Source organism: Tamandua tetradactyla, chromosome 25 (assembly GCF_023851605.1).
Source record: "Tamandua tetradactyla isolate mTamTet1 chromosome 25, mTamTet1.pri, whole genome shotgun sequence".
NCBI lineage: Eukaryota > Metazoa > Chordata > Mammalia > Pilosa > Myrmecophagidae > Tamandua > Tamandua tetradactyla.
The window spans coordinates 39,331,740-39,347,353 of NC_135351.1; the positions used below are offsets into that span (position 1 = coordinate 39,331,740).

Below are 15,614 nucleotides of genomic sequence, written 5' to 3' on the forward strand. Positions count from 1 at the left end.
ATCTGTAAATATGAGATTTATAAAGGTGTCTCATGCAACCACAGGAATAGAAGAGTCCAAAATCTGTAGGGAAGGCTGTGAGGCTGGTGGGTCTGGATGAACTTCCCAGGAGGAGCTCACTGGCTGAAGAAGCAGTGAAGGGGTCTCTTTTCTTTCATAAAAGTCTTCAAAGGATTGGATTATCTCATTGCAGGAGACATGCCTTAGTTGACTGCAGATGTTATCAGCCACAGATGCAATCTACTGAATAATTAATGATTTAATATTCCAGCCTTCAGTTTATCAACCAGCCACAAAATATCCTTGTAAACAACTGGGCACCATCACTTGGCTAAGTTGACCCCAGAACCTAACCATCACATGTACTAATATGAAAATAAGTATAGATTTCTTATGCATACAACTTCTTTTCTCTTCTGGAGCTGCAAATTTGCTTACAATGCCTACAGTTCTTATACAATATAAATTATAGATGACCACACAAAGCCAATAAACACAATGCAAATTAACATCATTAATTTTATGTGACAGAGAATGTTTTGCTGAAACTAAATTGCTATTTGCAACATGAATGTAGTACTGACTGCTACTTTTGAGTTCATGGTTCTCTTCTACAATGTGCTTTGTGAAATGACTCAATTTCTTCAATACTTAGTCCGTTCAAATTATTGCAGAAGTTTCACTCATATGGCCTGTGATGATTTCACTTGGCCTTCATTTGATGCTAAGGCATCATTTACTGTCCTTTCTCATTTGCCTGCAATTATTGAAGTAGTGCTACTTGGATACACACCAGTGTTTGCCCACTAAAGGCACCAAAATGATTGTTAGCTGGAGGCTATCCAGATGGCCCAGAATAGGCTTATCCATTTTTGATTATAATGGAAATGAACATACATGTGCACCCAAACTTGTGGCTCCCAAGAATTCCTCTGGACCTTGCTAGGGACCCAAAGAATTGGGGTAGTAAATGAAGAAGACAAGTTAGTAAGAGTTCAGTGTTTTATGATGAAATCAGCCTTATGAGACACAAAATACACTTCTAAGTTTTTGCAATATTGTGAAGCACAAAATAATTTTATGAAAATATTTTCATTTTTATACAAATATTATAAGAAAACCACTTTAAAAGTCAAACAATGCTGTATTACAAGAAGGTTTATTATAAGAAACAATAGTCCCTGGCCTCCTGACCCCTCTTCCTCCAACTTTGTCATGCTCCCCAGAAGAAATAACTTTCAACAATTGTAGATATTTCCTCTGGGATTTACCTTCTCATGTGTGAAAAAATGCCCATATTCCTGTTGGCTAACTCATCAATTTTTGACATTGTCTATTTTCTTCACATGCGATGGTTGAGGATTTTAATTCTCTGCACTCCTTTTCCCTCTCCTCATTTTCCCACTAAAATTAAATTTCAATTTTTAATCCACTGTCAATGCTTTCCTTATTGAATTAATGTTCAAGGCTAAACCAAGTAGAGTACGGTGATAATGTAGTTTCATTCTTGTGCAACTTTCTGATTTTCCTGGAGTTAATGATAGCCATTTATTTTCATTTGCTTAGTCTTGAGAACAGTTTGTCTTCCCAAACTGTCCAAAAATCTCTGTAAAATGCTTCTCTGTACAACATTCCTCAAGATCAACTGTCAGACACTTTATACCTTCTAGTAATTTCATGGAGATATCACCCCCTCCCCACAAACCCCGGCTCCCCCCCGAGCCCTGGCTTACCAGGCCTCTGGCTGTCCCAGCCTCTCACACAGCTGGGGCCCTGGCAGGTCCCCCACTGCCATTCCGGGAATTCCCTTCTCCTCTCTTCTCTTTCCTTGCTCCCAGTCTTCCTCTTTCTTGGTTTACTTCCTCATTTGTTGGAACATGCCCTTCAGTGACTTCCTGAGAGGCACTGATGGGAGACTTTGCAGGTTTGAGTCTATACATTTCTACTGCAGGCTGCAGGGAAGCAGATCATGTTATCATTAAGAACATATGCCTTCAAATCACTCCAGATCCATCTTACTTGGCTTGTTTATCTCCAATCTCAATTTCCTGCTCCCTGAAATTGCCTATTTATATGGTTGTGATATGACTAACAGAATAAATGTGTTCTAAAAGAGTACATAATCTGTATTAACTAGTCCCAATAATGTGTATAAATTCCACCTGGGAAATGATACTTAATATTCTCTATGCTAATAGCATTTTAAGACTGTTGTTGTTCAGAACCAAGTTCGTGTCTGAGAATCTGTTGATCGTCTCTTGGTCAGTGTGTATAACAAACTTGACTTTCATGAGAACAGTGCACCTACTCAGCAGACGTCATCACTGTGTTTCTAGAATGAGAAAATGGGCCTGTAGCCAAACAGATGATTTTGTATTGGTCTAAATAGAAAACCATCCATTGAGTGACAATATTTCATTTCTATGGTGTTTCAATTTGCTAATGCTGTTGGAATACAATATACCAGAAATGGATTGGCTTTTATAAAGGGGATTTATTAGATTACACATTTATAGCCCTAAGTCCATGAAAATGTCCAAATTAAGGCATCAAGAGGAAGATAATTTCTCTGGGGAAAGTGTGCTGGCATCTTGGGTTCCTCTGTCACATGTGACCGCACATGGTGGCGTCTGCTTGTCCTTCTCTCCAAAATGTCTCTGGGCTTCTGTGGGTTCTTTGTTGCGTCTCTTGGGGAATTTCTGTCCCTTTCTAAGCCTCTCTGTAATAGCTCTCTCCAAAATGTCTCTGGGCATTTCTTTTCTCTCTCTAAATATCTCTGGGCTCTCTCCAGCTTTTACTGTCTTTTTATCCTCTCACAGAGGACTCCAGCAAAGAGGATTAAATCCATCTTGAATTGGGTGGGTCACATCTCCATGGACACAGCCTAATCAAAAGGTCCCACCCACAATAGGTCTGCACCCACACAAATGGATTAGAAAAACGTGACTTTTCTGGGGGGCATAACAGTTTCAAGCCAGCACATTCAGTGACACCTCTTTAATTTGTGCTGCTTGTGGAAAGTTGGTCTTAGAAGTGAAAAGTATAACTCACACCCTTTGAATGGAATTTGGTTATATTGATTTCCAGCAAAGGCAGAAGCTAGGTTTAGGCCAACAAGCAATATTTCTCATGAAGTGTAAAATGGACTAGCTTTCATGAATTGAATAGTTTTAAATTTGCATAAATATTGGGTGGTACAATTTCCTTGAGAAGAGTTCTACTTCTTGAGTAGCCTTATTTGACTACACATACATTTTTTTTTCACGATAACAATTTAATCATGAATTTCTTCTTAAAAAATGTAGATATATTACATGCAAAGCTCCCTTACACTGATGCTTTATTTAATCAAAATCATGATTTAGCTGCATGCATTATTCCACAAGGGAGATATGGCTCATGCCAATGCTTTCTTCAAAGAAGGCCAGAATATATCTGTCTTATTGTAGTAAGACTTTCCGTCTTTGAAGAGCCCTCTTGCCACCCTTCCATTCTCTTCCAGGAGAGTGAAGCTGTGTGCTGCTTTTCCATCCAGAGCAGGTCCACTGAGGGTGGAGCTGGGTTCCCACTGCAGCCTTGGGTTTCAGTAACTGAAGTTTCTCCAGAAAGCCTCCACTATCCCAACCCTTGCCCACTGGCAAGTTATCCCGAAAACCACATGGCCGAAGCATGGAGTTGTTTATCCTCTGGGTCCTATCTAAAATGTGTCATCACCTGTCCTCCCAGCTGAGGTCCAGGCTGCTCCTTGTGGTAGAGTCTTTGCTTGTGGTTGCAGATGAGCTGAGAAGTCCTACTGATGTTGAAATATTAACCTCCAAACCCTAAGGGATTGTAGTGTCCAACTTCCTTTGGCTCATGTTCCCTACCAGAAACTTGGCAGCTATGTTACATTTGAAAGAACTCTGGATACAAGACACTGACATTAATTCCTTAAGGGCCAGGAGGCTGTGATGCAGATAGATTGAATGACAACTGCTGATGGTCCCAACTTTGAGGTTACAAAGCCACCCACACTTCTGGGCTGGGATCTCCTGTCAGAGCCATTTCTTCCCTCCTTCCCCCTTCCCATTCTTCCTTGTCAAGGGGATTGATTGTGACTGTAGGTTCTGCAGAACCTTGGCTTGGGGAGATGTCACAATCAACTTCTCACCATCTTGGACTCAGAGGTTCTTTCCAGGACAACCTTGCCATACCTCAGAGAGAAGATATCTGATGAAAAAATCCGCCCTTCCAAATAAGACAGCACCTTTGTCAAAAGGCATAGAAAGAAATAGTCTCCAAAAATAATAGCTCCATTGTGTTTTGCTGTATACACACTGTGACTCCTTTCAACGATTTGAGAAAGGAACCTCTTTTAAATAGCCTTTCTGAGGTTTGTAAATGAAAGACCACCAGGCCCATCTTTCTCTTCTCTGTTTAATGTCATGAGCTGTTTTGAGGCTTGTCTTAAGAAGCATGAGGTCTTCTACCCCTACCTGGGTTCTTAGGAGGCTCCTCCTCCCCACTGATCACAGGCAATTCCCAGAAGGGGTTTTGGGGTGGGCCGTGTTGACTGGAAAGCTGACATTTTGATGTGTTAAGCAGCAGGGTGGGGGATCACACTAGTGTAGTTACTAGCAGGTAGGTACTCTTCTTCCTTCTTTCGGCACAGTTCTATCAAAGAGTTTGGACCTAATTTCTAAATCCTAAGTCTGTGGGCCGGGAATTGAACCTGAGTCTCATGCATTCTACCACTGAACAACCCGCGCACCTGATGGCTTCCTTTTTTATCTTCCTGGTTATGTCTCCTTCCCTCCCTTCCTTGGGGTAGAGATGCGTAGGCCGAGCTCAGTCCAGACTAAGCAAGCTTCTCTGTCTTAGTGATAGCCACTGACTGAGCCTGCCTGACCTCCTAGCTACCCTCGAAAGCCTTTCCAGCTCCTAAGATCTCACATAGGACCGACTGGCCCCTGGACTACACTTACTGTACTCCTTAGTTCAGGATCGTGAAGAGGCACCCCACTTGTCTTCATCTTTAAGGCATTTTATTGTCCTCACTCTGTATACATTTGAAATCAGAGCAGTTGTGATCCCAAAATTGTTGTTTTCTCCAAATGGATCCTGGCAGAGCGTCCTTGTTTCCTAACTCCAGGGATACCATTCAAATGAAACACATACAGTGGAGCCCCTGGGGCTGTGCAACTTCATGGGTCTAGACTCAGCCTGGAGCCTCGATGGCCAGAAACTGTGGCCAGATGAAGGCACGGGATCTGTGGGGAAAACAAAGTCCCAATTGTTTGCAACCCCAGGAGAGGTTGCAAAGTCTGTATAAACACGAGGGGAATACGCAGGGGAATCCTCTCAAATATTTAAGTGCTGTCAAGTGCAAAAGCCTACATCCTGGAGGACCTCCGTGGAGAAAATGTAGCTACAGTTTCTCCTCATTAATGATGCACTCTACGTTTGCTAATTTGCTTGCTCCCTAAAACTTATTTGCAGCCCCCAAATCAATATCCATGGTGTTTACATGGCCAATTGCACACACAGGTGTAGTGGTGAAAATAGTGAGTCATGTCCCTAACTGAGTCAAATGAGCCAATGCTCTGCGCCCCCTGTTGCAGCTCTCACACTGCAAACAAGGGTCCTTTTTGCAGCCTATTTAGTGTTGCGTTTTCCACATTCATGTGCTTTCTGTTGGTGATTTTGCAGTTTAAAGTGCCCCACCCCCAGGTGTAGTGCTGAACTGCTGTCCATTGTTCCTGACCACAAGAAGGCTGCAACTTGCCTTATGGAGAAAATATGTGTGTGTGAGATGAGTGTCATCCAGGCGTGAGTTACAGTGCTGTGAGTTCCATGTTAATGAATCAACAATGCATATGAAATAAGGTGTCTTTAAATAGACGCACACCGAAAACAAGGCCATGTATTGACAGTTGAGGAAAACTCAGTGACCGGAGGCTTTCAGGAACATAACCCTGCATTGCCCCTGGAGCAATGGCTCAGTATTTGTAAATTCTATGTTTGCAATGACTGTATCCAAAATTGGGAAATTTTGATAGAAAAAAATCTGTTAAATTTCAAAAGGTAGCAACAACACCTATTACTTAACAAAACTGGGAAATTCTGTTTTAGTCTGGAAAGATCATTGAGGCAAATTTGGATTTCTGCATTAAACACTAAAATCAAAATATACAATTACTTTATTTAAATGGACATAATATTTCTATTGAACAGCGTTATTTTGATAAATTCTGCATATTTTCTGATATTCTAAAGTGCTCTTTTGGAAATCTGAATTCATAAAATATTAAAATAATCAATATTTTTATTTATCCAAAGACTTCTGAGAAATTAGAGTTCTATAGTAGTGTCATCTGTAATTAGATTAAGTACATATGTGAGTTTGATAAATGAAAATTTAACAGATGATACATTCAAAATATGTGAATTTTAGATCATGAGTCAAAGGAGAGACTTTCAGTTAAGTCAAAGTATTTTCTTGATCTTCTTGCAGAAAATGAAACACTTTGTAACTGACCTGGCACTGGATGGAAATAATAATAAATGGCAGAGTCACTTAGGATCTAAAATTCAAGTAAGGCATTCCATGATGTATGCTCCCAGAGGAATGAGGAAATGCAAAAGGAAGTGCTTATAGCTCTGGCAAGGGAGAAAGTTCCATTTAAAATTTTTTAAGATGATGACAGAGATTAGAAGAGCAAAAATTTAACTGAGCATTGAAATAGAAATTACAAAAGAGAGGGCAGAATTTATTTGCCAACCACCAACTCGTATAAATTAATTTGTACTTTTAACTATTCAGTAAGGCAGGTGGACAGGCCAGGTATTGATGAATTGAAACTCTTTCTGTCTTCTCAATGTGGACTGGACTAATTTTTGGACTGTATTCTAGAAGCTGAACTTTAGCACCAAGAAAGGAGTGGCAGCCCAAGGCCTCCACCTTCTGAAAATGCAGAACTGACAGCTGTGAGCGTGTCAAAGACCTCAGACGCAAAGCCAATAGAAATGAGTGAAACAAGCCATCTGCCAAATAAGCAGGAAGAATGAAGGCTGAAGTACTGGCCCACAACAAGGAACTGGAGCACGCACCTGTGGAGGTTTGGAGCTGTGTGTGCATCAGATAACCATGTTTTTGGTCATTCTTCTAGATGTGAGCCACTGTCAGCAGGACTTACCTTCAGGTAAGGTGTGGCCCAACTCAAGCAGGATGGATCTGAATCCTATTCCTAGAGCCCTTTATAAGTGAATGAAACTCAAACAGGGAGAGAGAAAACCACTGGAAGCAAGAAGCTGCAGGTCAGTGGAACTGGGAAGAGAAGGCAGAGCCCAGGAGAGGCTGCCACAGGCATTGTCGTGTGACAGAGGGGCCCAGGACCAAGGGTCACCAGCAGCCAGCTCCAGACGCCAGTCTTTGGGAAGAAAGTATTGCTTTGATTATGACTTGATTTCGACTGCTCAACCTCAAAATCATGAGTTAATAAATTCCCATCGTTTAAGTGGACTCATTGCATGGTGTTTGCTTGAGCAGCCAGGAGACTAAAATGGCACCCTTTGTGGGATCCCTCCTAAAAACAAAAGTAACTGCAAAAAAATGTTGAGCTTCATTAAAAATTGTATTGTTCACATTGATACTGAAGTGGGTATGTTTGAACTCATAGTCAGTTAAGGAAAGTAAGTATTCTAAATTTTTTGTTAGTAACAAAGACATCTAGTATAAGAGAAAAGATGCTACAGTTATGGAATCTCAGTAGAAACATGGCACTTTGAAAAGAGAATTAGAAATATCAATATAAACTTTAAAAGAAAAAGTTGTGTAGCTTTGACATTGAAATAACCTAAGAATAGTATTTCCCCATGTTGCACACTAGAGCCCAGTTTTGGGTTTCCTAATTTTTCAATACAGGAAACCAAGGATCTTTGGAGAAATGTCTCAAGTCTATGCCTGACTCAGAAAGGTAAAAGGTAGCTTGGATCATCTTGTGCTGGAAAGCAAGAAAGCTTTCAAAGATTTATAAAGTCATGTCAAAAAGACATAAGAGGACTCAGGCAAGGGAAAGACCTGGCCAAGAGCACACAATTTGGCATAGGTAAATTGAGGACAATTCCAAGGAGATCTGGCCTGGGAGGGGTTGCCGTTTGAACAAGAGTTTGAACTTGTTTAGACTTTGAACAAGATACTGCTTGCTGCCAGGCCAGGCCTGGAGGTGGGGAGGTGAGACCAGACACCGTGAAGGGTTCCTTAAGAATCCCAGATTCTGGGACTTCCGGAGAAGATGGCGGCTTAGTAAGACGCGCGGGTCTTAGTTCCTCCTCCAGAAAAGCAACTAAAGAAACAGAAACAATACGAAACAGCTCCCGGAGTCACGACAGAGACCAAAAAGACAGCGTACCCCATTCTGGAACAGCTGAACGGGCAGGGAGAATCCGCTGCGGTGAGATACCCGAGGGGCGTGTGTTTTCCCGGCCGGGGCGGCTGGTGACTGTGGTCCCCTCAACGCACGTGGCTCCCCGGTCTGACTGGGAACATTGGATAGCGGGGCCCTCCCGTCACGCTTGGCGTCTCGGGCCAGCTGGGCAATTTGGACCGGCACTCCCCCAAGCCGCGGCCAGCGACCCCCGCCTCCACGCGCGGTTTCCCGGGCCGACTGCCCCGCAGACAAACAACCGCCATGAGCGCCACCTACTGGGCAGGAAAAGAAAAACAGAGCCCAGAGATTCCACAGAAAAACCTTTCAACCAGCTGGGTCCCACACCCAGGGAAATCTGATCAAATGCCCAGACACCAGCAGAAAATAATGGATGACGCTCGGAAAATTGAAGATATGGCCCAGTCAAAGGAACAAACCAATAGTTCAAATGAGATACAGGAGCTGAGACAACTAATGCTGAATATACGAACAGAAATGGAAAAACTCTTCAAAAACCAAATCAATAAATTGAGGGAGGACATGAAGAAGACATGGGCTGAACAAAAAGAAGAAATAGAAAATCTGAAAAAACAAATCACAGAACTTGTGGGAGTGAAGGACAAAGAAGAAAAAATGGAAAAAACAATGGATACCTACAATGGTAGATCTAAAGAGACAGAAGCTACAATTAGTGAACTGGAGGATGGAACATCTGAATTCCAAAAAGAAACAGAAACTATAGGGAAAAGAATGGAAAAACTTGAGCAGGGAATCAGGGAACTGAATGACAATATGAAGCGCACAAATATACGTGTTGTGGGTGTCCCAGAAGGAGAAGAGAAGGGAAAAGGAGGAGAAAAACTAATGGAAGAAATTATCACTGAAAATTTCCCAACTCTTATGAAAGACCTAAAATTACAGATCCAAGAAGTGCAGCACACCCCAAAGAGATTAGACCCAAATAGGCATTCTCCAAGACACTTACTAGTTAGAATGTCAGAGGTCAAAGAGAAAGAGAGGATCTTGAAAGCAGCAAGAGAAAAACAATCTGTCACATACAAGGGAAACCCAATAAGACTATGTGTAGATTTCTCAGCAGAAACCATGGAAGCTAGAAGACAGTGGGATGATATATTTAAATTACTAAAAGAGAAAAACTGCCAACCAAGACTCCTATATCCAGCAAAATTGTCCTTCAAAAATGAAGGAGAAATTAAAACATTTATAGACAAAAAGTCACTGAGAGAATTTGTGACCAAGAGACCAGCTCTGCAAGAAATACTAAAGGGAGCACTAGAGTCAGATACGAAAAGACAGAAGAGAGAGGTATGGAGTAAAGTGTAGAAAGAAGGAAAATCAGATATGATATATATAATACAAAAGCCAAAATGGTAGAGGAAAATATTATCCAAACAGTAATAACACTAAAAGTTAATGGACTGAATTTCCCAATCAAAAGACATAGAATGGCAGAATGGATTACGACCCAGCAATACCACTGCTAGGTATCTACTCAAAGGACTTAAGGGCAAAGACACAGACGGACATTTGCACACCAGTGTTTATAGCAGCATTATCTACAATTGCAAAGAGATGGAAACAGCCAAAATGTCCATCAACAGACGAGTGGCTAAACAAACTGTGGCGTATACCTACAATGGAATATTATGCAGCTTTAAGACAGACTAAACTTATGAAGCATGTAATAACATGGATGGACCTAGAGAACATTATGCTGAGTGAGTCTAGCCCAAAACTAAAGGACAAATACTGTATGGTCCCACTGATGGGAACCGACATTCGAGAATCAGCTTGGAATATATCATTGGTAACAGAGACCAGCAGGAGTTAGAAACAGGGTAAGATAATGGGTAATTGGAGCTGAAGGGATACAGACTGTGCAACAGGACTAGATACAAAAACTCAAAAATGGACAGCACAATAATACCTAAGTGTAATGTAACTAGGTTGGAACACTGAATGAAGCTGCACCTGAAATATGGTTTTTTGTTTGTTTGTTTGTGTGTTTGTATCTTTTGTTTTTGTTTTTTTCTTTTTCCTTTATATATATATATATATTATTAGTATTATTATTTTAATTCTTTTCTCTATATTAACATTCTATATCTTTTTCTGCTGTTTTGCTAGTTCTTTTCCTAAATCGATGCAAATGTACTAAGAAATGATGATCATACATCTATGTGATGATACTAAGAATTACTGAGTGCATGTGTAGAATGGAATGATTTCTAAATGTTGTATTAATTTCTTTTCTTTTTTTTGATTAATAAAAAAAATTAAAAAAAAAAAAAGACATAAGAACTTGCCTAAAGGAAGCTGGCAAACTTGAGACATTAAAAATTATAGTAAACAATCTAGTCAATTAGAATACATTTAATCTATTAAAAAAACATAATTCCATAATGATGAACAAAAAGAAAAAGAGATAATGTGAAGTTTTTGAAAAGAAAGTGAGGGAACTAGAATTTACCACTGCAGGGGCTTGCTTTGTATTTGGCGTCATTAGCTCATTTGAAAATCTAAAAAGAATGTAGAAATTAGGTACAGCTGAATACATCAGTTAGAAGGCATTTTCTGACACGAGGTGGGCAAGTCAGTAAAAAGACTGTGTAACTTGTGACTGCAAATGTGACAAATGCCACGAGAAGTCTCCAAAATCCAATTGCATATGGTTTTCAGTATCCTGGAGTCAAATGGTACAAATAGGAAAGAATATACTTGTGTATTCTTTCGAGTCCAGATGTCTTTAAAGGTAGATAAAAAAGTCTAATCCCACTATGATGCACAAAAGGGCATTGGTTCAGCTGACCGAGGAAGCTTTAAAGGAGAGCTCAAGAGAGGATGAGTAAAGGTTGTCAGACAAATCTGCTTGTGCAAAGATTGAAAAAGCTACAAAAGGCAACAGGATTGGACAGATCTTTAGGCAAAAATAAATGGAAACCAGAGAGCAAAGGTAAGCAAAATAAAAACAGGGCCAAGTGGCTAACCAAGAAACACCGTGGAGACCCCTACAGAAAGCAGAAACACCAAACACCCATGATCAAAGCCAGAAGCACAGCTGTCAGCAGCCAGTCTCCTGGGGGTGGGGTGGGGGGTGGGGGAAGGGGGCAGCACGGAAGTTTCTTCTAAAAAGTCTGCAGGTACTCATATCAACTCTTTCGTAAATGTGAGTTTCTTGATAGCTCCAGAAACACAGTTTAAAGGAGAAAATCCCAGATCAAGCCATTTAAAAACAAAACGAAACATAATTAGGTAGGTGCTTTTCTTGTTTTAGTGCAAATGTTCTGTATAAAGAGGTGACTGACTCTCTTACAGGCCAACTCAACTCTCCTTAGGCTGTAGGAGTGCAGCCTCAAAGCTGCAACGTGAAGCAGCACTAAACAGCAATCTGAAGTCCTCTTGTATTTAACAGGGCTTTAAATATTTTAAATTACTTACTTTGTTTTTTAGCAGAATTGTGTCATAAAAAGCCTCCTTCCTGTTCTGCTTCTATTAGAACTGTGGAATCTTTTATAGTGACAGCTCTGTTTTCCCTTTTCAATGTGTTGTGAAACATTGGATATCTTGAGCACGTGATGTGCATAATATTAGATCATAAACTGGAGAGAAATTAGCTTATAATTCTTTAAAGTATTGGCACTTTAGGTATTTATTTAAGGATAATTTGCCTCTAAATTTTAAGATCGAAAGCTACTGGAAAATATTTTTAAAATGGATAACAATATGGATTTTTCAATTTTCAGTACTTGCATTAAGAATTGTTTACAAATTGTTTCATAATGTCTGTGAGCTGATCATCAAACGAAATCTCAAGCATGAGAGAAAAAAATCAAATGGGAAATACATCCATATATTTTGTGATGTTTTCAATTTATAAATTTGCAGAGTCTAAAGAGAACTATATTTACATATCTTGGGTCATGGCTTGCCCTGGAGAGGAGCTGTAGATTTCTAGGGTAGATAGAAGAATTGAGTATCGTGAATAATGTGATTCCAGGGAAGTGGGCTGGATAGTAATTTCCATCAACTTTGTGGAATTGTTAACATAACAATAAAGTTTTGCATATATGAGCAGGTCTTGGGAAGGGATACAATTCTCCCATCGGTCCAAATTTCTGGTGGGAAATAACCTCAATCAATTAGGAAGGGAACTTCCTTCCTTGCAACATATGCATCTCTGAATCCCCAGAAGATTTAGAACTAAGTATGGACAAATTTAAAACAATCCGGATGATTTATTAGTATTTGTGCCAAGAAGGGAACTATAAGATCTATCAAGAAAAATAGCCCCGAGTGTAGCATTTTGTCATGTTTCACTACAATGTGCATTCCTTGGGAACAAAGATGGCATATTTATTTGAAGGTTCTCATCACAGGACGTGGCCTGGAGTCAGTACTCTGTGAATATTTATGACCAAATAAATGAGGTCCCCAAAGTTGTAGCAGGATTTGCTTCATGGCGACCTCTTCTTCAGGGAGAACAGAGAAACGTTCGGTTTCTCTGTCCAGGACTACTGGACGCCATTTGGCAGTCTCTTCCCGAAACCACCTCAGAATGGAGTAGAAGTAGAGGGAGAGTTTTCCCAGAAGCTTCTGATGGTTGCTCCAGAGCATGTTTGCAGGTGGTAACAGTCCAGCTTCAGGGACACTGGCCTTGACATGGCCTGGGAAAGGTTGTGCTTCCTGGAGCTGAGCCTGCCAGCAGCTGAGCTCAAATGCCACGTGGCTGAGACAGGACCCTGGCTGAGTATCTGACACCTGGAGCCAGACAGGCACCTGGAGTAAGATATTTCAAACCACATCCTCATGACAGCTCACATGGCAAAGAGCCTCAGCCTGCTCTTCCTCTCGTTTGTCCTTGTCTCTCCTAGAGTTTGGGGCTGAGGCCCAGAACCATCTGTGGTGGCGTGGATCTTGCAGAGCAGACGGCAGCGGGACCACTGAGGCTCTCCGGAGCTGCACTTTGACGACAGCCGCGTCACGCCCAACTCCTGCCGTGCTCGTGGCTACCTCAGATCTCCACATCCCATTGTGGTTGTGATTGTTGTAACGTGACATGTTTTAAAGATGATTCCCCAGTTCTGTGCTGGCTGCTTTGAACCCCAAGTACTGGTCTTGCCGCTCCATCAAGCTGATAGATTTGACTCATTGTTCCAATTTGCTGTGACGTTGTGGAATCACCGTTCTCTCAGGGGGCGTTTTCTATTCCCAGCGTGTGCCATCTGCACACTTCAATGAACCTGCCTGCTGCGTCTTCATCCATGTCACTGGTAAAAGAATTAAATGAGACAGACTGGGGGTGGGGTGGGGATAGCACCTACTGGTGTACAATGAATATTTACCAATTAAATCATGAATTCGACTGAGCGAAAGGAATATTTTGGAGTTATTGTCTCTGATACTGTATTCTAGTTGAGCTTGTGCCTTTTCAATTAAGCCTCAAAAGAGGCTGAAGCATACTTTTCTAAGGGTGGCTGTGTTGCTTTTCCAGAGGTTTTCAGGACAGTCTCCTGGCTCCCATTCATTCTCGAGTGACAGAATGTTCAGTATTAAGAACACCTATCAGGTGTGCAGTGCTGCGTGAGAAATCACCCCAAAACTCAGGGGTCTAACACAGCCGCTGTGGGTTCCACTGCAGGAGGTGAGTCACTCACAGGTTGCGCCAGGGGAGGGACAGCTGGAGGGACACTGTCCTCAGATGGAACCACAGGGATAACTGGATTTCTCCCACCTGTGGTCTTTCCTCTTCACGGAGGCCAGTCCAGGCTTCTGCACATGCAGCGGCCCCATTTCAAGAAGGGAAAACCCTGGGTGCAAGCCCTTGTCAAGTCTCTGCCAGCATCGCACTTGCTGATGTCTCAAATGAGGGAGGGTCAGTGAGGGAGGGCACCCCACCCGAGCAGGATCCACTGGAGGTGTGCTTTATGGGAGGATGGTAATGTAACAAGCACAGGCACATGCAAATGTTCACAACTCCTTTAAGAGTTAGTAGAACATGCCTCATAATTTACGTTCCCTTATAATGAGCTTCAGAGAGAATCTCTATTGCTACAAAACTTTAACATGTGATGTGAGAGGCCTTTTATGAATGAAGAACTGAGTGTTAGTTAAGTGTGAAAAATTGAAATTAAAAATTTCCAGCTTAAGTAGAGCTTATATAGATCTGTTTATACTTGAAGAATATTTTCCATTAGTTTGTGGTCTTAGCAATGAATATTTCTAAAGATCACCACACTATGCTCTGCTCCTCTACACAGGTGTTCACATAAATGAATTTGGTATCATTTTGGCCTTTGGGAAGCCAAACAAGTGGCTTTGTAAAGGTAATATCAAACTTAGTCTAAGATTTCCTTTTTGTTTTTTTGCATGGGCAGGCACCGGGTATCGAACCAGGGTCTCTGGCATGGCAGGCGAGACCTCTGCCTGCTGAGACCTGTGGCATGTCCAGTCCAAGATTTTTAAATCTTCAAAGTACAGGAATTATCAAAGCTTAAGAAATAAGTGTATCATTGACCTGTATAAGCACCTAAAGAACTAATTTGATAAATTGATTCTATCCATACAAGTACTCACAAACTTGCTCCCCATCACCCAGAACACATGGGCCTGGGACCCAAGGTGTATGCATCTTTACATTTCAGCTCTGCTGTCCTGGAGATTTTAGGACCCAGGGAACAGTGCTCCCACAGGGCGGCACGGGTTTTGTTACTATTCCTGTAAATCTGATACCTGGCTTTTTGGAGCTCGAGATGCTGTGGAAAAAGGGGCAAATGGGTGGGGAAGACTGGGGTGGAGGGGAGCATGGTGGCTGCTAAGAAGTCTGGAGTCACTGGAGGCCTCCTCAGACTACCTGCCCATTAGCCAGTGCTGTTGAAGACCACTGCAGCCTGCCCCGGAAGGGCCCGATGACTGGTGAAGATGCCATCCGAGAGCACAGGAAGACCAAGTAGGAAGCAGGAATGCAGAAATATCCTAAAGGCCTTGTAAGAGATTACAGTTGCGGCATCCAGAGCCTCTCCATTGTCTTTTTCTTTGTTCTCTTTCCCACCAAAAAGAGATGCTTTGGGAGGTGCATTGGTGCTTTGCTTTACAAGTTAGTCCATAGCTGTGTTGCACCAAGAGAGGGTCACATTGTCACTGGGGGAGAGAGCTTGGGTTTGGGGCTGAATGAAGCACTAGTGCAAC

General features: G+C 41.7%; 1 long non-coding RNA gene across 1 annotated transcript; it reads left to right on the top strand.

Annotated features, from left to right (window-relative positions):
- Positions 1–6,430: 6,430 nt before the first annotated feature.
- On the top strand, positions 6,431–14,033 carry LOC143669121 (uncharacterized). The gene is made up of 4 exons (XR_013168727.1): positions 6,431–6,574; positions 6,893–7,181; positions 13,301–13,699; positions 13,921–14,033. It is a non-coding gene; the product is annotated as an uncharacterized LOC143669121 (long non-coding RNA).
- The last annotated feature ends 1,581 nt before the right edge of the window (positions 14,034–15,614 follow it).